Source organism: Triturus cristatus, chromosome 1_1 (genome assembly GCF_964204655.1).
Source record: "Triturus cristatus chromosome 1_1, aTriCri1.1, whole genome shotgun sequence".
Taxonomy (NCBI): domain Eukaryota; kingdom Metazoa; phylum Chordata; class Amphibia; order Caudata; family Salamandridae; genus Triturus; species Triturus cristatus.
Window position 1 is genome coordinate 602,809,981 of NC_140579.1, and position 25,977 is coordinate 602,835,957.

Consider the following 25,977-nt stretch of genomic DNA (forward strand, 5'->3'; position numbering starts at 1 on the left):
AAGGGGACCCTAGATAGTTACCTATTTAGGGTTAACTCGGGATTAGAACGGGATGTCACTCTTGCGGAACTAAGGGCGAGGCGTCGTAGCTCTATTGAGCTTATTAAAAACACGCCACTTTCTGTGGCTTCATTACATTTAGCCACTACCCCAGACAGGAGCGACCTCCCTCATAATGAAGATTTATCCATCTCCAGTAATGTTGATTCTCCAACTCTATCACGAAACCTAATCTCTTTACTTGAGTCAAACATTGATTAGTCCCTAACTGCTCCACTTCTACCCCCTAACCCAACCCCTGAGCCAGTACTCCTAACTGCGTTATCGCCACAAGCTGCTAAGCTGCTACCCCAAAAGGTTAATCTAGGCAATCTAAATTTTGAGGCTCACTACCTAGAAAAAGGAGAAAGATAGATATTGAGCAGCTAAGGAGTAAAAAAAACCAAGCCGCCACTCTTATTTGGTTTCAACTGTTAAGGGTCCTGCAATTCATACTGATAATACATCTCTTCCAGTTGTTTCCGCTTCTTGCTCTGCAAAAGATACATCTATTTCGGAGATAATGGGCAACGTTGAACAGCTATTTAGATCTCTCACTCTACCTATTGCTGAGAGACTAAAATCAATAGATAAAAGACTCGATAATATAGAACTGCTAATAGGTAATAATAGGGAATTAATCAAGAATCATACAAAGCCAATGATGGCACCCCCTACTGTCACAGTACCTGTCGTATCATCCCCCATTGTATCATCACTAAAGCCCATCCCTCAAAATCATTTAAGTAATAAAAACGTAAACAACGTAAACAATAACAGTGTAGGTAGATCTACTTCCCCCAAATCAACGCAATTTACTACTTTAAACAAAGATAGAGACTCTCTGAGAGAAAACAACTTAACTCAATCAGGTACAACACGAGTCAATAAAGGCAACATCTCATCTCCTATTGCAAAGATACGTAGGTCCTTTTCAGTTGAACTGCCACCAGAAGCTGTCCCACTTGTAGTTGTTCTCGCGGAGTCCCAACATTAAAGGAGGGGGCAATCGAAGGCCATTCGCAGTTAAAAAATAAGTGATTCACTGGCTTGGCCAGAATCGCCCTCTTCCTTCGTATATAAACGGGGAAATTTTACATGTACGGCGCCTATCCTGGTTGGGAAATACACCTAAGAATATAAATGGGGACATTGTAATAATTAACTTCAGAGACCCCAGAGCCGTCAGCCACATTCTTAAATGGTATACGAACAACGCGAGGTCTTACATATCCACCTGGGAATTGACTCATTTTTATCCAAGACCTCAAATAGTTTCCAATGTTAATCCAGGGGTTCTATTTTGTAATCAGCCTAACCCTGTCATTTCGCTTAGAAACCGTGATGAAGCTCTAGCAAATCTTGAAGAAGTGGACTGACATAATTATTACAGGGGTCCAATAATAGTCACCCAAGAGTCACCTTCTGATTTACTTCCCTCTCCCAATGAGCCAAGAAATCTAGTACCAGAAGCAAGTGTTGACATTCGTATTAATCCTTTTACCTCCCCCGACTCTCCGTTATCTACCAACCCTCTGGTTGGCACTGAGGTCACCACGGGGAAGTTACTCTCATGGAATATTGCTGGGTTGTCCTCTAAACTGGTATCTGAGGACTGGCTATGCTTTGTCAACAACTTTGACCTATGTATATTTCAAGAGACCTGGTTATGTGAACCATCCTTTGCTCAGGGATATTTGAATTACTTTGTGCCTGCATTAAAAGGCCTAAAGGGGAGACCTATGGGGGGACTAACTATTTGGGTTCGCCAGAGTTTAAAGCTAGATGTCAAAGTTATTGACACCAGCCACAGAGATATCCAACTAATTAGAATGAACCTAGATAAATTGGGAACGCTGGATATTTATAATGTTTATGTTAGGAGTAACAGGGGAGGGAGGTCTGAGGTTCTAGCGGCCTTGGGATGTCTCCTTGATACTCACTCTCTAAACAATAATATCGTTATTGCGGGTGACTTCAATCGAACATTCGAACCCCTAGGTAATGAAGATGGTCTCTTCGGGGACGAAGAAGACCGGCAATGGGGAGTTCCTAAGCTGGAGCTCAATCCGGTTGTGCGTTGGACCGACGATGTGATTGGTTTGAATGCCCTCTGTTATGAAAAGGGCTTAAGAGCTCTAAACGGGAGGACTCGCAGTGACAAAAATGGGACTAGTACATTTGACAACGGGCGGTACAATAGCAGGATTGACTACATTTTATGCAGCCTCAAATTATGGCCCTTGATCTGCGATATGGAGGTTGTTTGGAGGATTGAGAGTGACCACAACCCCCTGTGTGCAGACCACAAATGGTGGTCCCACACCAACCGGTCCATAGGCCTCACTGAGCTTGTCCCTCCCTTGATCGTCCCCACTAATGATATGCGCAGATTAAGGTGGGAGAATATAGTGTCCAACCAACAGGCTATTGCTAATATCAGCGGTGAAGTTGATAAAGCAATTCTAGCCATAGAGCATATTAACTCATCTAACACCGGGTTGGACAAAGTAGTTGGAATACACGACACCCTTTTCTGTGCAATTAAAGACCACTTTCTCAAGCCTGTGAAAAACAAAGGAATTAGAGCCCTCAAGCCCGCAAAGTGGTACAATGACCAATGTAGAGACGCACGACTAGCTTTAGGTAATGCCATTAAGGGGGGGCAGTCTATTGCCATTCGATCTGCAAGAAAGGATTATAAAGCTAGCATATCAAAGGCAAAGAAAGCCTGGGACGAGCATCATTGGTCTGAGCTTAAGGCAGCTAGTGACAGGAAGGATCCCCGGTTATTCTGGAGCATTGTCAAGTGGGGAAGTTCGGGTTTACCCGAGCCCCCAAATAACAATGCTCCGGAAGATGAATGGGTAAAATTTTTAAAAAACCAGTATGCTGAGTCAAATAATGCTGTGATAGGGTCAGATATAAGTATAAATCAACTCAAAGATAATCTCTTTAGTATTAATGAGATTATGATGGCCCTTAGCTCAGTGTCTGGTGGACGTGCCCCAGGTCTCGACGGTGTCCCAGCTGATGTATTCATTAATGATAAAGAGCGTTGGTGTAAGTACATACATCTTCTCATGAACGCTATTGCGCTAGGTGCAGCGGTACCGACATCCTGGCTGGGTGCAATAATAATACCTGTGTTTAAGAAAGGTGACCGGTCCTTGCCGGGCAACTACAGACCAGTAAGCCTTATTGACACCATTCAAAAGGTTGTGGGGCGTGTGATTGTCAATAGGCTCTTGGATTGGGCCGAGGAGTCCAATGCCCTGTCACCCTTCCAGGCAGGATTTCGTCGGTCCACAAGCACGGTGGACCAGGTTTTTCGTTTTACCCTGTTGCAATGGAGGACCGTAGTGCTGGGAAAGGTTGCTTGTACGCGGCTTTTGTCGATCTGCGGGCTGCCTTTGACCTAGTTCCTCGGTCTAAGCTGTGGCAGGTTCTCAAGAATCAGGGTTTACCTGGAGACTTACTATCACTGATAATGAGGCTCCATGAAACAAACTTTGCCAAGATTCAGTGGGGGGGACTGGGTTCGGTGACTACGGACTTTCCAGTTGAACGCGGTGTTCGACAAGGATGTTCAATGGCTCCTGTCCTTTTTACATTGTATATTAATGATGTTGTTACCCGTATGCTTTCTGCCAAGGTGGATGCTCCCTCTTTAGCCGGGACTAAAATCCCTATTTTAATGTTTGCAGATGACACGCTTATTTTATCCAAGACCCCAAGTGGCCTGCAGCGTGCCTTGTCTATTTTTGATCAATTTTGCGTGGAGTATGGCTTAGAGGTCAACACGGCCAAAACAAAACTCATGATTTTTAATCCTCATCGTAGTTTTAAATCCAAAATTGATATGAATGGCCGCCCGCTAGAGGTAGTGAATACTTTTACGTACCTAGGACTACACATATCTAGTGAGAAGAGATGGCGTCACCACATAGATATTGCTACACTTAGACATAGGCAATTGTCTGGTGCCATCTGCACTGAGCATAGAAAATCTTTAATCAAACCGGTAAAACCTGTTCTTCAGGTTTACGAAGCGAAGGCTCTAGGCTCTGCACTTTACGGGGCTGAGCTATGGGGCTTCGAGAAGGTGGCTGCTCTTCAAACCTCGGAGAATAAATTTCTCCGGGGAATAACTGGTGTTCCTAAAAGTTCCCCTTTGCTGCCCCTTAAATATGATCTGGGTAGAAGAGCAGTCTCGGATCTGGTTAGGCTCCGTCCGATTCTGTACTGGCGTAGGCTATGGACGACACCTGTGCTCTCCCATTATGCAGAGGGGTTTCTAGACATTATTAGAACAGATGTATTCCATAAAATTGGGTGGCTAAAATCACTTAAGACAACTCTGACTGAGCTTGGTATGTGTTCGCTTTGGGTAGATCCTGTGAGAGCAATTTTTCTATCTAAAAGTACTCTGAAAGCAACTTACTGGGAGATGGTAGCCTCCCGGTATTGGAGTAGCTCTAGTGCTGGATCTCTGGCTGGAGGATTCTTAGAGGCTAAGATGTACCCCTGCTTAGAACCTTATTGGGACATTATAACCAGACCAGGCGATAGAAAGCTCCTTTTTCAGCTTAGAGCAGGTGCACTTCCCCTCAGATATCTGGCAGCTAAATGGGAAGGTGGATCCTGTGATAGCTGCCCTGTTTGTGGCACCACTAAAGAAACAATTGGTCACTTTTTATTCTCTTGTAAAGTTTATCTGGTCCCAAGACGTACGTGGCTGTCTCCAATGTGCAAAAATGTGGGGACTACTAGTAGTACTGTCGCCTTGCGTATTATATGCACCAGCACTTTGACATGGATTTTAATAGCTACCGCAAAGTATCTTGGATGGGCGTGGTCGATTAGACAGAGACTGCTAGTCACTTGACTATTCTCTGTTATGTTACTTCGTCTGCACTTTTAATCTGTATGTTTTTCTTTTAAATTACTATTTTTAACCAAGACAATTTTTTATTTTTGATCACTTCTTACTGTTTAATAGTATAGTACGCTCTTCTTAAATTAGAACTGGCAATCAAGTTAGAAACTTTAAAAAAGTATGCCTTGTATTCTGATATCATTGATTGACAATTTAATTCTATTTTAAAACGTTGTATGAATTTTAATTCTCTTTTCTGTGATATGTTTTTTTTTGCTTTTATGAATGAAATTCGAATAAAGCATACTTTGACTTGACTTGACAAAAAAAAACTGGCCAGGTGGCAGCCCCACATTTTGCTAGGCAAACGAGCTGCAAAAGAGGAGGGGAAAACTTACCCGAGCAATTGTGCTGGGCGTCTGCGACACTCCAAAAAACATAGACGTTGCAGTCGTTTCCTGGCTGGCCCTCGTATTGTCTGCAAGAAAAGTAAAGGCACATTTTAAGTTATTTATGTTTCTGGAAAATTCCAAGCTGGCAACGCTGCGCTTAAGTCAAAATCTGATCAAAGCAATGCAAGTTATGTAAAATAGGCATTTCAAAGGAAACGCAACGTTACTTTTGAAAAGGACAAGTCTGGATAAGGATTCGAACATTTTTTAAAGCTTTTAAACTCTGTGATAAAGTAACCAGAGAAAATGTACAAAAAATTAAGTGCAAGAATTCTATTGAGGTTGATTTCAAGAGCAGTTCAGTGATAGTCTACAATGATTCCAAGTGGCGAGAATGAGTCCAATTGACATGAAGAGAACGGTGGGGCCGGCATCGGCCACACCAAAAGTATGGCGGTCGAGCCGGCCCCCTCCAGATCAGAGGGCGGGCCTGTCGCACGCATTAGTGACGCAACAGGCGCGCCTCCTCCACCATAGGTCCCGGCCCGGGGGCGTGACCCGGAAGTGATTAGAATCACTTCCGGGTCACACGGATAGGCAACGTCAGGCCAGATAGAACTGGCCTGGCCACCGTAAGGGGATAAAAGGCTGGGGGGCACAGGAGTCTGTCTCTTCGCTCCTTGCTCCCCAGCCTCGCTAGGCGGCTGTAACTTTGTTTTTGTCTTTTGTCTTCCAGGTGTCCCTGCGGATCGGGAAGTATCGAGTGATTGGGACCCTTCCTGCCCGTGTCAATTCTGGCTACGGTAGGTGGACGAGAGCGGGACGTCGCCTGCTTGCGGAGGTGTCGCGTGCTGAGGGGGCCGTCTACTAAGAGGCCGTGTACCGGCTGGTCTGGCCTGTTTGGAGAGCGGACGTGAACACCTACAGGAGTCGCTGTCGCTGCAGGTGTTTTTAAGACTTGCCGGTCGGAGCGAAGGATACGGACTGTACAGGTTCCCAGTTGGGGTGGCGCTGGTACTGTTTAGTAGCGCACACCCCTCCGGTTTGCGAAGCCCCAAAAATATTTGAGTTCAATCACCGCGTGTGTGGGGCAGTGCACATCAAGCCTTTGCTGCCTTTGAGTGACCCGTATTTAAATGAAATCACCGCGCGTCGTCACCATTGCACGCGCGGTGAGTCGGGCCCCTTTTAATTTGGGGCAGTGCTCATCAGGCCTTTCTGCTTTCTTTTTGTAAGCCCGCATTTAATCTGATCACCGAGTGTCAGGTGATCACCGAGTCAGGCCTTTTATGGGGGTATCTTATTTACAAATTTTGTGTTCTTAATTTGTAGCATGATTATTTTGCTCTACTAATATTTGACTGTTGGTTCCTAAAAATTCTCTGGGGCTGTATCATTACAACGGAAGGGACGCTGATTTTTGTGGCGTAGGCTAGGGAATTGCTTGTTTAGCTTGACAAGTTAAAGCTCCGAGACCCTTACTCTCACGGTGTGTGCTAAAGATTGTTGTTTTTTGATTTACACTGTCTCCTTGGTTAAGAACAGAGCTGTTGCAATATAAACGCATCTGGGGTTCTGGCAAGGGGCATTGTGATAACACTGGTAGCTTATAGGTAATGCCCTGATGCCCTTACTCTCAGGGTTGTATGCTGAACTCACCACTTGTCCTAAGTCCTCATTTAGATTAAAACAAGTGTGTGGGGTCAGTGTACTGAGGGTTAGAGTACCTTAGTGAGTGAGAGAGTAATGGCGGGAAAAGCGAAGAGGGGGGGGGATCAGCGCTCTCGTATGGTGAGGCTGATGGAAGAAATGATGAAAAAAGTGGATGAGCTCGGACATGGCCTTGCTAATCTTAGGGAAAAAGTGGAGGGTCAAGAGGGGCCAGAAGAGAGGGCTAGGCGCAGCAATGTGCCCCCCAAGGCAGCTTTTTCCCCCCGATCCCAAAACGGGTTAGAGCAAAGAAGCGGGTGGGGGAAGAGCCTCCTGCACCCACCCCCCATGTTCCTCAAGTGCCGCTTGTGCCTCAGGGCGAGGTCCCTCATGCCCCGGCACCCGCCCCTGTCCCAGTACCAGAGGACTCCTATGACACCGGGCGCACCGGTCCCAGTACCAGCTCCTCCTGTAACACCACCCGTCCTGGTGCCAATATTAGCGCCCCCAGTGGCGCCGCCTACCCCAACACCACTGCCAGCCCGTCCTGTGACTCCGGTGCCCCAACCCGCCCCCACAGGAGTGCCTCCAGCTGGCACAGGGGTCCCGGCCCCAGTTGTCCAGCCCACGCCCGCGGGGGGGGGGGGGGGGGGGGAGGATCCCACAAGACATAGTTTCGCATTTAACGGCAATCTTGCCATGGTTGGGGAAGGCAGGCATCCTCGCTCCAACGGTGGGGGCTAAGGATATGGGCACTGATGCACTGGCAGAGGCGAAACGAATAGTGTCTCCGTTTCATACGGAGCCTGTGGTAAAAGTTGTTGAAGGGACAGCTGCACCATTACCTATTATTTCAGGGGGTAGTACCAGCACACTGGAGAACAAGAGATTGTCAGTTTCCAGTGCGCAACAGGGAAGCAGCAAGAGGCAACTGGGACCACCGCAGCAGGTAAGCTGCCAACATTGCCAATGTTGGACGTAGGCGAGTCCCGCTCAGAGCAGGAACTTTTAGGCAGACATGTTTCACTAGAGTTAAAAAACAGAATTTGGGCTGGCGAAAATGTCAATATGTTCTCATTGCTGATTTGCGAAAGAGAAAGGGAGGAAGCAAGATAAAACAAAGATGATATGCTTCCCAGGGAATGGGCCAGCTAGATGTTGAAATACAAGGTGGAAGAGAATTTACTCAACTGGATCAGAGCTTTTTCCATATTTATGGCAGTAACGGCGGAGCGATTCCCAAATTTGCAGGCACAGATGGCTTGCTACCAAAACAGGATAGTTCTGGCCCATGATAAATTCACGGGGGTGGTTGGAATATGACAAGAATTTCAGGGTGGCTAAGGCATCCGATCCATCGCTGTCATGGGACCGCATTGACACAATAGCATGGTTAGATCTATTTGGTGGTGAAGGACATAGAAATACAAAGAGCCAGTCCCCCCAGTCTTCTCAGCCTTTTCATTCCTTTCGGTCACAGGGTAACACGAGTTACACCAATAATTCAAACGGCAGTGGGGGGAAGAAGGGGACATGCTGGGATTTTAATAGACGTACTTGAACCAGACCGCAGGGAATGTGCAGGTTCAAACATGCATGTTCCATCTGCGCCAACCCATCTCACCCCGAATCCAAATGTCTCAAAAAATCAAAAGACAAGGGTAGGAAAAAACAGGAGAGAGTCGGTGACCCCGCTCACAGCTCGGTCTCCCATTGATGTAACGGCATTGACACCATAGCTCAACAAGTATCCCTGCCATCTTACTGCGAGAATTCTTTTGGATGGCTTCAGGTATGGTTTTAGGATACCAGCACTAGGTTATGTGGGATCACCAGAGTGCAAGAACCAACTCTCGGCGCGGTCCAATCCAGCGATAGTTTCCACAAAAATCGCCAAGGTCCCTGTTGAGAATTTTGTCTGCTCCCCGTTGGGGGTAGTGCCCAAAAAGGTTGAGGGGGAATTCAGACTCATACACAGCCTGTCAGCCCCCAGGGGAAATTCACTGAATGATGCAATTGATGATGAGTTTTGGAGTGTAAAATACACTTCTTTTGACCAAGCAGTGGAGATGTTCAGGGGTTTGGGCCCTGAGGCATTGATGGCTAAATCAGACATAGAATCAGCTTTTCGTTTACTCCCAGTACATCCGGACGATTACCATCTGCATGGTTTTAAGTTTCATGGAAGTTATTATATGGATATGTGTATGCCAATGGGCTGCTCTGTGTTATGCGCATATTTTGAAAGATTCCGTTCATTTTTGGAATGGGTGTTCAGACAGAAGACAGGGCATCAGTGGGTCATGCATTAGCTGGATGACTTTCTTATCTTAGGGTCACAGGGCTCCCCGGAGTGCGGGTGGGCGTTGCAGGAGTTTTGCGCGCTCATGCAGGCTTTTGGGGTTCCTTTGGCCCTTCGACAGTCGGGCCGGCATCAACGATAGAGTTTTTGGGGATCGAGTTAGATTCCATTCAGAGGTGTTTTAGGTTGCCCGCAGACAAAGTCACCAAGTTCAGGGCTGCTTTACAGCTATGTTTGAGCAGGGAAAAGGTCACACTCCACCAGCTGCAGCAGACAGTAGGGCAACTAAATTTTGCCCTAAGGGTTATTCCAATGGCAAGACCGTTTTCCCGATCCATCTCACAGGCCATGGCTGGGCTCAGGGAGAAACACCACCACACAAGGTTGTCAGCTGAGGTTCGGCAGGCCATGCAAATTTGGAAGGCATTCCTGCAGGAGTTCAATGGCAGAGTAGTGTGGCCCGGTCCACCCACTACCTCCGCGGAGTTGGGTTTAATGACTGACGCCGCGGGCAGTGAGGGATTTGGTGCCATACTCGGGACCAAGTGGGTGGCACAACGGTGGCCTGCATGGTGGGTGGAGATTGGCTTGACAGGCAACATCGGTTTCCTGGAGCTCTTCCCCATCTGGGTGGCATTGACGGTATGGCCAAAGCAGTTGCGTAATCGGTCAGTGGTGTTCTGGTCCGACAACATGACCGTCGTGGAATGCATCAACCAGCAAGCTGCCCGGTATAAGATGATTCTCCGCCTTTTGAAGGAGATTGTTCTCATATGCATGAAGCTGAATGTACAATTTAGAGCTAAACACGTGCCTGGTGTCCTTAATCATGCTGCTGATGCACTTTCCCGCTTTAAGATGCAGGTTTTCAGGGTGCACCTCCCAGCAGCGGAGGTCCAGACCACCCCCTTCCCAGAACGACTCTGGCAGATTGGTGCCCCCAACTACCGGACCTTGTGGCAGCTAGCCTAGCACCCAGGACGAGGAAAGCATACGAAGGGGCGTTTTGGCAATATTGTTCTTTCTTGGGAATGGGGTGGGCTGAGAGGTGGCACGACACTGGGGCGCTCCTTCAATACCTGGGGTTTTTACAAGGGGAAGGGAGTTCTGCTGCAGCGGCTAAGCCGCATGTGGCGGCGATCTCTTTCTTTGCCCAGATCAGCGACAAAGGGGATCCCACCAACAGTTTTACGGTGAGGAAGGCTCTGAAAGGTTGGCAGCGCCTCCAAGGGTCGGCCCAAGACACAAGGCAGCCAATCGGTGTGGAGCTCCTGACATCACTACTAGGGACCCTTCCTGCAATTTGCAACACATCGGGGGAGGTGCGTTTGTTCACTGCAGCATTTTCATTGGCCTTTTATGGAGCATTCAGGATTGAGGAATTAGTGGCCCAAAGCAAACTGGATGTGCACGGTGGCCTACAGTTTGACCACATTAGGGTGAAGGGGGACACACTACTGATATCAATTAGGAAGTCCAAGACGGATCAGGAGGCACGAGGTGATGGGGTAGTACTACATCGGGCACATGGTAACCCATGCTGTCCACTCTCACATGTGGAGAGTTACCTGCAGGTTAGACCCTGTGACAAAGGGGGCCCTTTGCCAATACACGCGGATGGGGCCCCACTGACACGTTTCCAATTCAAAAGAGTACTGGACATGGCAATCCAAAAGGCTGGTTTGAACCCTGGCAGTTTTGGAACCCACTCCTTTAGGATAGGGGCTGCCACTGAAGCGACAGCCAGCGGTCTACTGAGCAGCAATGTACAAAGGATTGGGAGATGGTCCTCCAATTGTTATAAACACTATGTGCGATCACATATGCTGTGAGTGGGATAGTTCACCAGACGCTGATGCATGTGTCTTTCTCTGATTTCATTACAGTTTCTCAAACCTGTCACGCAGGGGGGAAACTGAGGACACCACAACAGCAGCGTTGGGCGATCCAAGGACCAGCAGCATCAGAGAAAGGAACACAGATTGTTTGGATTGTTGGCCACTCATATGTAAGGCGTCTGTCTAATTTTTTCATTACAGGAAATTATAGACACAGGGCACGGCAGGCCGGTTTTGAGATAGCATTTCATGGGAAAGGGGGGCTCTGCTTCAGTCAGTTCAGGGGTATCATGCTAGACTTATTAAAGAAGGGGGGGGCTCCTCCCAATATTATTGTTCTGCACTTTGGGGGGAACGACCTAGCAAACCTGGGAAGAAGAGGGTTGGTGGAAACTATAATCACAGAAATAGGTTGGTTAGCCAGAACATACCAGGGTTGCACTATCGGGTGGTCTCAGATGATACCCCGATTCCAATGGAGGGGAGGGGATTCTATAAAGGCATTAAATCACTCCGCGAGGAGAATAAATAATAAAATAGAGAGACTTTTCAGGGCTCCTCACCTGCAGACCATCGCCCACGGGTGCATTAGGGGCGAGCCGTGCTTCCTAAAAGACAGTGTGCACCTGTCCAAAGTAGGCAATGAAGTGTTCCTAGAGAATATATTGGCATGGTTGGGTGGCCTCAGTCTCATGGAATGACCTTCAAGTGAGCGCAGGGGGGGCTAGATAGTTGGTCAACTATGCTAGCCTGTGGCGGTAAGGTCATGATTGGTGAGCAGTAAATTTAAGGTCCTTAGAGGGCGGCGCCATTCTTGAATAGGGTTGCCCATGTGGGAGGGACAAGTGTCTCTCCTAGAACTCCAGGGGCAGTTGGGTGCGGGGGAGGAGGGAGTCACGCTTTCTCTAGGATGGTTGGCCATCCTGCACGTGCACAACGGCGCCAGCAAATGGCACACAGCCCCTTTATGGAGATAAGGTACAGAGCGTACGGGGGTAACCGTGGTGGGGGCGGGGGGGGAAGAGTACCCTCGCGGTGAACGGGCCCTCTGCGCATGCGCACTCCGGCTGGGGGGCGTGGTTAGAGAGTGATAAGGATCTGACACCAGTTAGTGACCTTGCCGTAGGCCCAATTAGGTACGCAGAAAATAAATACTGTAATGATTATTAAAGATGTTAGATATGGATAGGAAACCTTTGTATTAGAGTTATGTTAAGGTTAGCCATCTGACATCTGTACTTATCAATGGTAATCAATGTAATGTATATTTTCTGCTAAATTATGTAATATTGTAAGTTTTGATAAATGTTTATTAATCTTTGTTTAATAAATACGGCCAGGGGGTGTTACGCTCCCCGCATCCAAACTTCTCTCCTGTTACTTTCTGGGCCTTGAGAGGGGAGAAGGGTGTGTAGGTAGTACCTGGCCATATGTGAAGACTCTCTTTCTGTATCCCCCCTCCCCTCCTACGCAAATTCAGCTTCAGCGTACCAAATGACACAAGCTATTGGGCAAAGATGGCTGAACGTGGGTATTCACAGCTACTGTAGGGCCAGGAACAATCAGGTTTGTCAATCTTGTAGAAGCATCATTTGCTAAACCCATTTCAGACAGGCACATTCATGTTTTGAGTATATTCTTGTGCCACTTTCTGTCAGCCTTTGTTGGACCTGTCAGCCCTAGGGTGGTCTCCCCATTTATTTTTGATCGTGCCTCATTTTTCCACCCTCATTTTGATGTAGGACTAGGTCTCCGGGCGCCTTTTCATTGCCAACCAGTGTTAAGGTGCAGGTGCTCCCTTCTCCCAAGATGGCTGCCACAGGCCCCTGCTACTGCAAAGTGGTCTTTATTAGTAGCACACTAGCTGCCAGGAGCTGGCTGGAACCCCACAACAATGTTGCGACACCAGCCCGCCTTTTTTGTCCCATAGGTAGAATGGGGAAGCTCCTGGAATGTGCTGGAACCTTCTAGAAGGGAGGTGTGGTTTTACTTTTGCCGCCTTGGCTAGAGGTCACCTGACCTAGGGATACATAAGTGAGAGGGGGAACTTTTTCTTGTCAGTTGGCCAGTGGAGTAAAGCAGAGCTGGAGAATCCACGCAGGAGTGTAGGCGGTAGGGCCTAGCCAGGGACTTATGCCTCTGAGAGTGACAGGATTTAGGTGCTGCCTCTTAAGTGAGTGAGGGATCCTGTGAAACCCACTGATCTTGCCCAGCAGTAGGAGGACCCAGGGAACCTCTGCCCAGCCTGACTAGGAAGGACCTAGTCGCCAACTCACCCCCTACCCCCCTGTAACAGAACCCCTTAAGGGCGCCAGATACATCTGCGCCATCAAGACTTTCAAGAGCAACTGATTGCCGGAACTGAATGCTGAGACTGCGTGTCCAGACTGAACCTTGAAACTACCTACCTAACCAATTGTGGTATCGCTGAGGATCAACCAGGTCTTAGCGCTGTGACCCCTGCACTCCCTGATCAGGCCTGGGATCCCCGGCAGCGTGCTCCGTTGAGCGCGTAGCCCCCCGGCTTAATTTGAGCCCCCCCCCCGTGGCGCGGAGGCTGAAGCGCGCTCACCGCTGCGGCCCGAAGGCCTGAAGAGTGCCCCTCATCGTCGCGAGGCCCGAGGAGAAGCCCGGGGCCCCGTCGCAGTTGTGGTGAAGGTGCGTGAGGCCGTGGCCGGCCCCCGTCGCAACAGGATCGCCTGCGGACTGCGGAGCTGGTGTGGATGCCCCCGACGTCGAGCAAGGTAAGCCCGGAGGCTTGGGACTGACCCCGGTGCGCCCCCTACAGGCTGGGAGCCACACCGCACCCTGAGCCCGGGTTCCCTCTCCGTGGGAGTCCCCTGGTCACCACGACAGAGAGACCCCTCCGAGGAATTCGCCCCTTGTTCCCCACTGACGATTCAGGAACTTTGTGTCTCCCGAACTGCACCGGAGTACGAGAGGCTCGCTCTGTGTGACTCGTGGTGCTCCGTGAACTGCTCCGTTCTGAAGTACTCATTGCTACTGATTACGAGAAGCGCTCTGTTCTAAATGCTCCGTTCTGAAGTATTCCTTGCTATTGATTACGAGTAGCGCTATGCTCTAAATGCTCCGCTCTGAAGTATTCATGGCTATTGATTACGAGAAGCGCTATGTTCTAAATGCTCCGTTCTGAAGTATTCCTTGCTATTGATTACGAGAAGCGCTATGTTCGAAATGCTCCGTTCTGAAGTATTCATTGTTACTGATTACGAGTAGCGTTATGTTCTAATGCTCAGTGCTGAAGTATTCGCCGCTTACTGGTTACGAGTGGCGCTATGTTCTAATGCTCTGCTCTGAAGTATGCACTGCGTGCTGGTTACGAGTGGCGCTATGTTCTAATGCTCTGCTCTGAAGGTGTTCGTCAGATTTGTCCCAAGGTAGCGGTAGGCCCGCGAGGTCTGCCCTGGGTCCCTGCACGCCCCTAGGAGTGGCGCTACAATCCCCAAACCCTACCACGGGGAGTAAAATATACAAGGTACTGGTGAATATCATACTGGTGAATATCATACTGGTGAATATGGTGCTGGCGGATCAAACGCTGACATAAGTGAATTTCCATTGTCATCTCCTTAACTGAATTTATATCTGCCTATATATCTTATGGATTGCCTTGTTATCCCATGAACTGCATTTATCTCGAACTGCTTGGATAAACTTGAGTTATTTGCATAAATCTCTACAGTGTGGCGTCCCTTATTGTGTGCGTTCCTGGCTTCAGTGGATGTGTGTGTTGTATGGTCGCTTTACACACAAGCCTTTGGGTGCCCAGCCGCTCGTGTCACGGTACCCCCTTAGGGCCTGGAGACCCCAGGTCTTACAGACTTCCTTTGTGCAAAACTCGTGGGGGGGGCGAAGGGGGGAGGGGGGGGGGGAGTGTGTTCATAGTGTGTTTACCAGCTGACCCACGAGGGTGACACAGTGCTAAAGATGAAACCTGGCTGTCCAAGACGATAGAGACTTATCACATATACAAACTTGATGAACCAATAAAGCCAATCTTGTTTACACTGAAAACAGGTAACACTTTGTTTCAGTCCTAGCCACCAATACTGACCACTACCTAGGGCTTGCTAGATAAACGCATAGAAGGATCTCAGAGTCCTGACAAATGCCCCAGATATAGAATGATGTTTTAAATATGCAAAAAGAGGTTGACAGTTATGACTGAGACACGTATGCCTATAAAAGTTCTAAGAGCCCATTAGTACTTTTCTTTTAGCCTTGTGATATGGAGGCAGCAATAAATATTTTCGACCTACCTCTAAATAATTTTAAAACATGGGTTCCGGCTTAGGCTAAGTTTACCTAAAAGTAAATAAGACCCTAGACCTTAAGTCTCAAATAGAAGAAAAAGCACAGAGCAACTTGTGGAGAGCCAACTCTGCAACAACAGTTATTGGTTATGTTGAAGAACGCCACCTACTGTGGGGGATGGTTTGCGTCCTTTTTATGGAATACAAAGTGTACAGTGTAAATGTGCTAATCAGTGCACAGGGCAAGGCCACAGCTACAGTACTTTGTTGTTTTGAATATTTTAAAGGGGGAGGGTGGTGACCCTATATTGTTTGCTTTCAGTTGTTTCCGCTTTAAGTGGGGAGTCTGTAATCTTAGATTATGCCAAATAGGTGTGTTTGCCTCCTTTTTGAAGTCAACATGTTTCAGCCCTTACGCAAGACATTCTGGGGTCATCATCAGGACCGGAGGCTGTTTGTAACTGCTTTGATCAGTGTGTGTTGAATTCTTCAATTGGCTTTAGCACACAAGAACCTTACTTTTTAACCAAATGGTTGTTGGTCTGTCTCTTGATTTGTAAATAATCAGTGCCAGTTTTCACTGAATGGCAGGCTTCTTTTGTTCTCTCTAGCTTGAACAATACGTGCTTCAGATGCCTGAGGAGTCTTTGCTCACTGGTTTTCGTTCTGTGAACCTTACATGGTCAATAGCAACATACCAGCAGACAAGATATCGAAGCTTGGCCATGATTAGAGCTCATTGTCCATTCAGCGAGAAAACATTTTTTTAAAGGTGAACTCTCAATGGCAAAAGGCTCGGCATATAGAACTAGCTTTCTTAACCCATTCACATCAAACTGATTTTTGCAATTCAGGAAAACCCTGAAAACACACCAGCACAACAAATTCTTATCCTTTCTAAAACTAGACTGCCTGGTGTGCAACTTATATTTTACAACATCAAGCTGTCTTTGAGGATGTAATCATCTAACCACAAACCCTTTGGTAACCTTACCTTCCTCAACTGTGTAAAGTGGTTTGTCAGTGTAATATAAATACAAAAAATAAAATGAGAGTTCGTGGGAGCTATCTTCAGGTTCATTTTGTTAACCTCACCCGGTAACGAGAGGGCATAAATTGTGACTGCACATGGAAAAGGCCTACGGGACCGTGAATGAGCTGCCTAATGTATACCTTCCTTCCTCACCGGTCGACTGGTAAAAAGGTGTGGGAGATCTGTATGAAGCTAGCACATTCCTTAATTACCTGGGTGTGGGAGATTGAGCAGCAGATTTATGAATTTGATAAGCATACAGGATGGGGGAAGCGCTGTCAGAGGCTCTCCTTCCTCACCAAGCCTGGTCCTCGGAGAGGCAGGAAGTAATAATGTCAGAGAGGGGCGCATGAAATAAATCGAGAAAATGTGTGTAGCATTGGATAATGTTTTGACTGAGTCATGGAAAAACCATCTGAGCCTGTCTGTCCCAGCCTATTCCAGAAGAGGAAAAAAAAGGCCCAGCACAACACTGGTGCGTGCAGAGTACATGAGGCTGTACATCTGCACTCCCCAGATAAAGTGAGCCATGGAGCAGTACAGGACTATGCGTAGCTGTACAAAACCATACAATGAGAAGAAAGGGTCTGTGGCCCGCCAGTCTCTCTTTTCCGCTGATGTAGAGAATCGAAGAGCAATGTACCTTTAAGCATGGCTGTGTGGCGGAAGTGGGAGAGCTATAATCTGGGCGTTGTGTGAGCTGCCATAGAATCAGACTCCTGCTTTCGCACTAATCACTAATAACACTTTAAGCTGAGATTTATCATTACTCGATAAAATCCATTTGAGAAACTGATGCCAAGGGCTCAGACAGCATGAGCATTATTAAGGCGAGGAGAGGCACGTGACGGGGGCATCACGCCGCCGCTGTATTGTAATAAATGGGGTTCTCCCAGTGGTCGAGAGACAGTCCATTTTTACCGGGAGGGCTGGGGAAGGCACGGGCATCAGTCGTTAGGAGATAACCCTCGCCCCACACAACCAGCAGCGAGGCACCGGAAATCCTAGTTTTGAACGTTGAGAGGAACAGGGTACCTCTCCTGTATGGTGGGAGAATTTTTATTACTTTGTCTTTTGGTCATCTCTAACGGACGTGTCGCTGCAGGTCTTGGTAACCCTCTCTCCTCTTTCAGTGATGTTCTACACTCTTCGTCGCAGCCGTACTGTGTTTTGCGTTTTCTGTCCGTTTGTCGATCAAGTCTCTTTTGAGGTTGCCTTTAGTTCCTACCTCACAAGTTTGAAACAACGTGTTGTACCTCTTTGAGCCACCATCTCTTTATGAATAGCTCCGTGCCGTTCTCCTCTCAGCAGACTCTGGGCGACGTCACTGACGTTGTCATATAGGCAATTCCAGATTTCCCGTTTCTTTCAGTTTGTAGTTGTGGGGCTGCTTCTGTGTGCCACAAAGTCGGCGTACCTCCTGCTTCTTTCCTCCGTATGTGAGTTTGTCGCTGTGTTCGATTCGCTGTAAGTCTCCTTCGACAGATTAGGTTAACATGGAACACATTCCCGTCCCTTCGGCCTTTGCTAATTATAAGTAGTGGCATGGCAGGGATTCTATCTCTGTTCACTACGTCTTCCAGTTGTGCTTTCTGCATCCTCCTCCGTGTCAGGGCCCCAGCCTCTCTGTTCTCTCTAAACAACTTGGAGTGCATATTAGATGCACTAGTGATTGGATACTGTGGTACCTTATGAGCCCCTAGTATATGGTACCTTAGGTACCAAGGGCATAGGTACTTCACAGGCCTACCAGGGGCTTAAGCATGTACTATGCCACCCCTGGGAAGCAGACTAAATCTGACACCACAGGCCTGCTACTGCAGCCTGGGTGAGGTAGTGTTAGCACTCCTCACTGAGGTATAGGTTCCCTATATCTCACCTTACACACACATATACACCTATCAGTCACCCCTAAGGCAGGCCCTATAAATCCAGAGGGCAGGGTGCTTGGTTTCCATGTGAGGGGGGTGCCTCTGCCTGAGCAGGGCCCCTCTGCAGCTCTCAGAGTCTATTCTCTGTAGCTGTTTGTGGATGCGGTTAAACCATATACTCTTAAGTGCATTATAACCTAGCGGTAAATGCTAACTTTGGGATGGCTGCATCAAAACATGTCGTGTTTGGTGTCAAACGCTTTGGAATCATACCCCCACACCAGTAACTGGTGTGGGAGTATGATCCCACCCTACTAGAGGGATAGACATGTACCCACTGTGGAAACACGGTAGAATCCTGAAGAGCCCTGGCATCACAAAATGGATGCCACCAGCACAGACACTGGGCTGCCCTCCTGCTGCTGACCGAAACTCACAGTAGAGGAGGCCCAACAATAGGCATCCTGTCACAGGGAGGTGTAATCACCTTCCAGACAGGATTTAGTGTATTGGGGCTGGGTGGGTGCACTCCTAGAGTGCTTTGAAGTCCTGCACTGGGGGAGCAGTAGGCTCCTCTGTGCATATGCCAGCTCAAACCGGTTCAGGGGCTACCAGCCCCTGCTCTGGCGCAAAACTGGATAAAGGGAAGTGGGTGTAGCCACCCACTCCCCTGACCCTCCCATAAGAGTGGTCATAGAGCTACTCCCTCCCTTTCTTTTAGTATAAGTTAGGGAACCCTTGCCATTGCAAACTAGATATCCCTGGATGACGCTCTGAAGAAGAATCCTGGACCTTCGACGTTCCACTACCTTTGGAAGACTGAAGAATCTCCCTTGGAGTCAAGGAGTGACTCCCCTGCTTGGCAGGCACCAAAACTTTGCATCAACGGTCCCAAACGTTCCCGCTCCCGCCGAAGTCTGAAGTCCCTGCAGCCCCGGAAGTGGATTTCCTGACTTCTTGACGGCCATTGTGAGTCCCAAGCGAAGCTGATGCGAGTGGACCCCACGAGTGACGAGGAATAGCAATACCCGGGTACCCTGCACTATTGTCGACTGCAACCCCTTCACAACATTCTACGAACTTGTGCATTGGACCACGTGTGGTCTAAGCCTCCAGCAGGATTTCCACCGAAAATCAGTGGCCTACCTCGTCCCGAGTGACCGTGGGCTCCTGTGAAGTGAATCCTCACGAGGAGTCTTCGCGATCCCTTGCCGGTTGGCTTGTGGGTCCCCTGAAGACTTTTCCACAGAACCAAAGGGCTCCCCTGGTTGCTCCAGACCTGCCCTGACTTACCCTCGCTGGGTGAGTCCCTCAGACCTTGCTGGTCTGCACCGCTGACTTTCTTCACATTCCACGAGACTTGCTGTTGCCAAGGCTTGTTGGCTCCAATCCGGTTGCCGACACCTCAGTAAGCTGCAGACTTTGTGGGACACTCCGGATCCAGCTCCTGGTCGTCGTCGACGCCTCCTGGACCTCATGGCTGAAGAGTCAAGACACCCGTGATCACCTGAAATCACCAGACATCTGTGGGCATCCAGCTTCCTGGCCCCGGGTCACTGGCTAGCGACTTTGAACACTGTCTCCACTGCTTTCAGGTCTTCTTTCTTCGCAATCCAGCCTTGGATTCCACCGGACACTTCTCCTGTCTTCACAAGCAGCAAGTCTTCTTTGGCTTCCATTGAAAACGACGCCGCGACCCGACACCCAAAGACACCTATGCACCCGGCTTCCCTGGGTGAGGTAACTCGAGTACTCCGGTGCTCCTGTGTGTGTTGGCTCTAGAACTACGTACCCTGTAAGTGACTTGCTTGTAGACTCTCCCGAAGTATCCTAAAACTTTAAAATTCCAACCGCAACTTGCTCCATTTAAGTCTATTGGGATCCGCGGCTGTGTTCTCACACTGCATGCGTCTCCCGTGGGTCCTTTACTTACCTGCCTTGGGTGGATTAGTGAGGCCCCAGCGCTTCTGAAGACCATAGGCCTTCTCCCTTCTCAAGTCGTTCTACTTATACCTCTTTTTAGGTCTCGGCTAGCGAAGGCTGCGATTGCGCAGTCTCGCTCGCGAGATTTAATGACTTGGAGAAGAGGGGCTTGAACCCGCCCCTCTTCTGCCCTGTTCTCCATTGGCTGGCCTCTTGAATGCTGGCCAGCCATTGGAGAAGAGGTCAGTCATTCCGATTAGGCCCCGTCCTTTTCGGATCGGGGGGCGTGTTTTTTGCAAGAAGTCTCATTCTCTTCTCCTCCAGCCAATGGCTGGAGGAGAGAAAAGACAAACACGCCCCCGAATCCGAAAATGCCGCTGCCTTTCTCCGAGGCATTTCTGCTCTGCCTCGGAGAAAGGCAGTGGTGTGCTTAGTGGTGTGCTTGTTGAATGTAAATTTTCTCGAAGTATTGTACTGTACAATGCGCCATTTGGTTCCTTTGTGTCAAACGTTTCTGGGTGGTGGAACCTTCCAAGCCCAAACACTTCTTGGGAGGTTGGAGAGGTTTTCTTTCCTCTGCTGGTTGAGTGGGGAGTTGGTGTTTAACCCTCACTGGCTTTAGGGTTCTCCAGCCTCCTCTCGGCTACCGCTTATGCCCGGTGAATACCCTAGCAGTGAAAAGGCAAAACAACGAACCGCCCTCTCGCTGCCATAAATTGTGTTAGTAATAAGAGCCACACTATTAGAATCTGTCTATAGACTAAAAGCATTATTCTCGAACATCTTTGCGTTAAGTAGTAAGCCTCGTTGAGCAACCGCCTCCTTCTGCGTCTCCTGCCACCACCCTACGTAATCGCGCAGAATGAGCTGTAAGCAGCGAGATTGGTGCAATAAAACCCCTCGCAGAAAAGGGTGCGCCGTGCTTTCCGAGTGCCCGTCTCGCAGGGATACTTGTGACAGCTGTGAGCCTTCTTTCAATGCGAGTTAATGTCCAACTACAAATAACAAAAAAAGTCAATAAAGAGCAAGTGAACCGAACACAACAGCAGACCCGGCTCGGGTTTCCTCGGGACGAGATCGGATGCAGTCTAACCGCAATATGTAATATCGTAGAGATAACAAGCTATACGTGTAAAGCACATGCCGAGTACTTGCCATGTAAACAGACCGCCACCACGACACGCCATACAACAATGGAGCAGGTAGGGTCTCTGACCTCTGACCCACAGGCGCCTGCGGATTTCCAAAGTTTCAAAACAATGCATGAACACAACACAGTGATTCAGCTCTCAGCTGAGCGGCCAGGGCTGCGCGCTCACCAGCTGGCCTCTTCCCTAGCACTCCCTGGGGACTGGTGTCCTGTCTCTGGTTCAAAAGGAATACGGATTTAAGAGGGACAGGGAATGACGATTCACTGGTTCCCAATTCGGCGGCAGTATTTGATGTATACGTATAGATGTCTGCAAGACACGTTTAAACTATTTACATTTTTGTTCTAGACATATTTATATATATGTGCATATAGACGTGAGTAACCACTCTCGCCATATTCAGGAGAATGAAAGAACTGGGTGCAAACCTCGCTGCGGTTCGAACCAGCAACCCCGCAGGTGCGGGCTATACAGACAGGGTCGGATTGGGATCACAATCGGGCCCGGGCACTCCCAAAACAAGCATTTACAATGCAACGGTCTCGGCATTGTTAAAGTTAGAGCTATTGGCATTGCTCATGACAATGCCGTTTCTTTAAATGTTTTAAAAACAAAAACAAACAAAAATAACGTCATGAGCAATGCCAATAGCTCTAACTTTACCAATGCCGAGACCATTGCATTGTAAATGCTTGTTTAGTATATGGTCTGGTACGCCCCTAGGGCCCCAGCCATATAAGTGCTTAATTTGTTGTGAAATGTTGATTTGTGCATATGTCCTTGACTTCTAATCTCATAAAGAGATTGTAGAGCGTGTCTAGTAATAAATACATATATATTTATATATATACCTGTGTGGTGTCCGTTCATTTAGTGATTCAAGAGATTATAAGGTAAAACAAGCTCCTTTACATTCCTCTGAGACTTAGCCTGAAGGCTGCTCTCCACAGCTACCACTAGGATAGCTTTTTTTAAAAGGTTGTCTTAAACCTGTCTACCATAAGAGTCGAATTATACTGGTGCAAGGTGGCCACTTTAACTAGTGTCCAGCATATACCAGGCCAACTTCTCACATTGGTGGGCAGCGTGTGGGATTACAGCATTCCATTGTTTTACCATAAAATCTCTATTTGAATTACTAACTGAAAACCACTAAAGGTACTCAAGGTACATATAAAGTCAAGCTTAGTATCAACAAGTTCTACTGAACTTAGAGCTGTCTGTGAAGGGATAGCACACCCTTGCTACAGCTCAAGCTAGGATCAGTAGGCCACAAACTAGTGTAGGTAGTACAACACTGCACAACACTAGAATGTCCATAAGGGTTGGAACCAGTGGGTCCACCCAGCCTCAGTATAAGGACATGACTTTCTTTGACTTGAAAGCCATGTGTGCTGCAAGGCAGCTGAGGATAGGACAGAGTCCCTCCACACTACACCTGATAGACCTGCTGACAGCAGATGATCTTAAGTTAGCTCTAGGAGCTAAGGGGTCTGAATCAGGGGGTGGGTCAGCCATAGTCGCTGGGTCAGATGATGAAAATCAAGATGACCTGGACTCTGTGGTTGAAGGGCCAGATCCACAGGGATCTGAAAAGGACAGAGGAATTCTCCCTAAGAGAACTGACAGAGTGGAAGAGAGGCATAGGTCCCCTTCAAGGGAATCTGACCACTCATATCACTCTGGCAGGGAATCTGTCCAGCAGAGGAATTTATATCTTCCTAGAAGAGAAACCTCCTCTGAAAGAATGTACAAACTCCTAAAGAATGAGGAAGCAAGAGTTGCCCCCAAGGCCAAGCAGTTGGCATTAGATAGAGAAGCCTTTGAGCTCCAGAGAGCTTCTAGAAAAGAGGGGTTAGAACCCCCAGGTGGCAGCAACAGTGTCCCTAGAGTCAGAGATTACATTCCAGACCATAGGAACCCGTCCAAGGTTGTTTATCCCTACCAGAAAGGGGATGATATCCACAATTGGATAACTGCTATGGAGAGGGCATGTAGAGTACAACAGGTCCCTCAGAAACAGTGGGCAGCAATCTTGTGGCTCTCCTTTTCTGATAAAGGTAGAGACAAGCTCCTCACTGTTAGAGAAGAGGATGCTGATGATTATGAAGTCCTGAAGAGTGCATTAATAGATGGGTTTGGCTTAACCACTGAACAGTACAGGTTGAGGTTCAGAGACACCCAGAAAGCACAGACTCAGGACTGGACTGACTTTGTTGATTGTGCAATCAAGGCTATGGGGGGTTGGCTGGTTGGTAGTAGAGTTACTGATTTTAAGGGATTGTATAATCTTATGATGAGAGAACAGATCCTTAATAATTGCCAAAACCAGTTGTTGCATCAATACTTGGTGGACTCTGATCTGACCTCTCCCAAGAATTGGGAAAGAAGGCAGACAAATGGGTCAGAACCAGGGTGAGGCAGAAAACCCAGAACCAAGGGGGTGACACCAAGAAGCAGGATCCTAAAGGCTCTGAGAAAGGTGGGGATAAGTCAAAAGACCAGAAGTCTTCACAAGGGCCCCAAAAATCTCCATCTGGTGGGGATTCACAGTCCAACAAAGGGAAAGGCTAAAAGAAGCCCTGGTGCAAATTCTGTAAACAGAAAGGGCACTGGACTTCTGACTGTAACAAGTCCAAAGACCAAACCACCACCACTCCTGCCCCTAAGGCTACTGTTCCCCCTAGTACAGCTACTGGTGGAGGTGGTAATCAGAGTAAGGGTGTAGTAGGGTTGACCCTGGGTTCTGAAGTGGACTCTGGCCTAGTCAGAGTACCCACTCAGGCATTGCTGATTTATGATGGAGACATTGATATGTCTTTCCCAGTGAGCCCCAGTAATCTGGGCAAATACAAACAGCAGCCTGTAATAAATGGCAAACAGGCTTTGGCATTCAGGGACATAGGTGCTAGTGTCACCATGGTGGCAGAGGATCTTGTGGACCCTGAGCAGATCATCCTGGGTGAAATGTACCAGGTTACCAATGCAAGCAATGTCAGGACCAACCATAGTCTGGCAGGTGTGAATTTCTCCTGGGGAGGGGTAACTGGCCTCAAGTACGTTGTAGTCAGTGCAGACCTCCCTGTCGAATTTCTATTGGGCAATAATCTAGAAACTTCAGCCTGGTCTGAAGTACAGTTATGGACTCATGCTGAGATGTTGGGCATACCTCCAGAGGTATTTGCTGTGACCCAATCACAGGCCAAAATGCATAAAGCTGAACCAGCTCTGGATCCTGAAACTATGGACCAGATGCTACCCAAGAGGAGGTGCAGTAGGGTTAAGGCAGTGCATTCCCCTCTGTCTCAGATCACAGATTCCCCTCCTGAGGGAGGAGAAGCAGATCCTGAAGAAGGAACTGCACCAGAGGGACTTGAGCCTGACCAGGATGAGTTCTTGGGGGCAGGGGGCCCTTCTAGGGAAGATCTGAGCAAAGAGCAATAGTGCTGTCCCTCTCTTGAACCCCTCAGACAGCAGGCGGCTGCTGGGAGTGCTAGTTGGTCCCATAGAGTTTATTGGGATGAGGGACTCCTATATTCTGAGGCTAGAGATCCTACCCCTGGAGCCACCAGGAGGTTGGTAATACCTCAGAAGTTTAGGGGGTTCCTCTTGACCCTAGCACATGACATCCCTTTAGCAGGACACGTGGACCAAAACAAGATCTGGGACAGGCTTGTTCCACATTTTCATTGGCCACATATGTAAGAGGACACCAAGGAGTGTTGTCGCTTGTCGCTCCTGTGTCACTTGCCAAGCCAGTGGCTAGTCAGGTGGCACAACAAAGGCCCCCCTGATACCACTACCTGTGGTGGGGGTACCCTTTGAAAGGGTAGGGATTGACATTGTTGGTCCCCTTGACCCTCCAACAACATCTGGGCACAGGTTTATCCTCGTGGTAGTGGATCATGCCACCAGGTACCCAGAAGCAATTCCCCTGAGGACCACCACAGCCCCTGTGGTGGCAAGAGCCCTCATTGGAGTTTTCTCCAGAGTGGGGTTCCCTAGGGAGGTCATATCTGACAGAAGTACCAACTTCATGTCAGGATATCTAAAAGCAATGTGGAAGGAGTGTGGCGTAAATTATAAATTTACTACCCCATATCACCCACAATGCAATGGGTTAGTTGAACACTTCAACAAAACCCTAAAGGGAATGATTAAAGGCCTCCCAGAAAAGCTTAGGTGAAAATGGGACCTTTTACTTCCCTGCCTTCTGTTTGCATACAGAGAGGTTCCACAGAAGGGGGTTGGTTACAGCCCTTTTGAACTTCGGTTTGGGCATCCTGTAAGAGGTCCATTATGTTTGGTGAAGGAGGGCTGGGAGTTACCTCTCAAACCTCCCAAACAGGATGTGATGGACTATGTACTTGGTCTCCGCTCCAGGATGGCTGAATACATGAAGAAGGCAACACAAAATCTGGAGGCCAGCCAAGAACTACAAAAAACTTGGCATGACCAAAAGGCTGTGCTGACTGTATACCAGCCAGGGCAGAACGTGTGGGTGTTGGAGCCTGTGGCCCCAGCAGCTCTCCAAGACAAATGGAGTGGCCCCCATGCAATTGTTGAGAACAAGGGAGAAGTCACCTATCTGTTGGATCTTGGAACTCCCAGGAGGCCCCTTATGG

The 25,977-nt window shown here is 48.3% G+C and overlaps 1 protein-coding gene across 4 annotated transcripts in view; it reads right to left on the reverse strand.

The window, feature by feature from the left end:
* Positions 1 to 25,977, reverse strand: part of LOC146870694 (plasma membrane calcium-transporting ATPase 4-like) — a 1,872,989-nt gene that overhangs the window by 1,117,476 nt on the left and 729,536 nt on the right. For all 4 annotated transcript variants that reach the window (XM_085646147.1, XM_085646144.1, XM_085646145.1 and 1 more), the window contains one exon: positions 5,317 to 5,396. The gene's annotated coding sequence lies outside the window, so the exon portion shown is untranslated. The remainder of the gene's footprint in view (positions 1 to 5,316; positions 5,397 to 25,977) is intronic.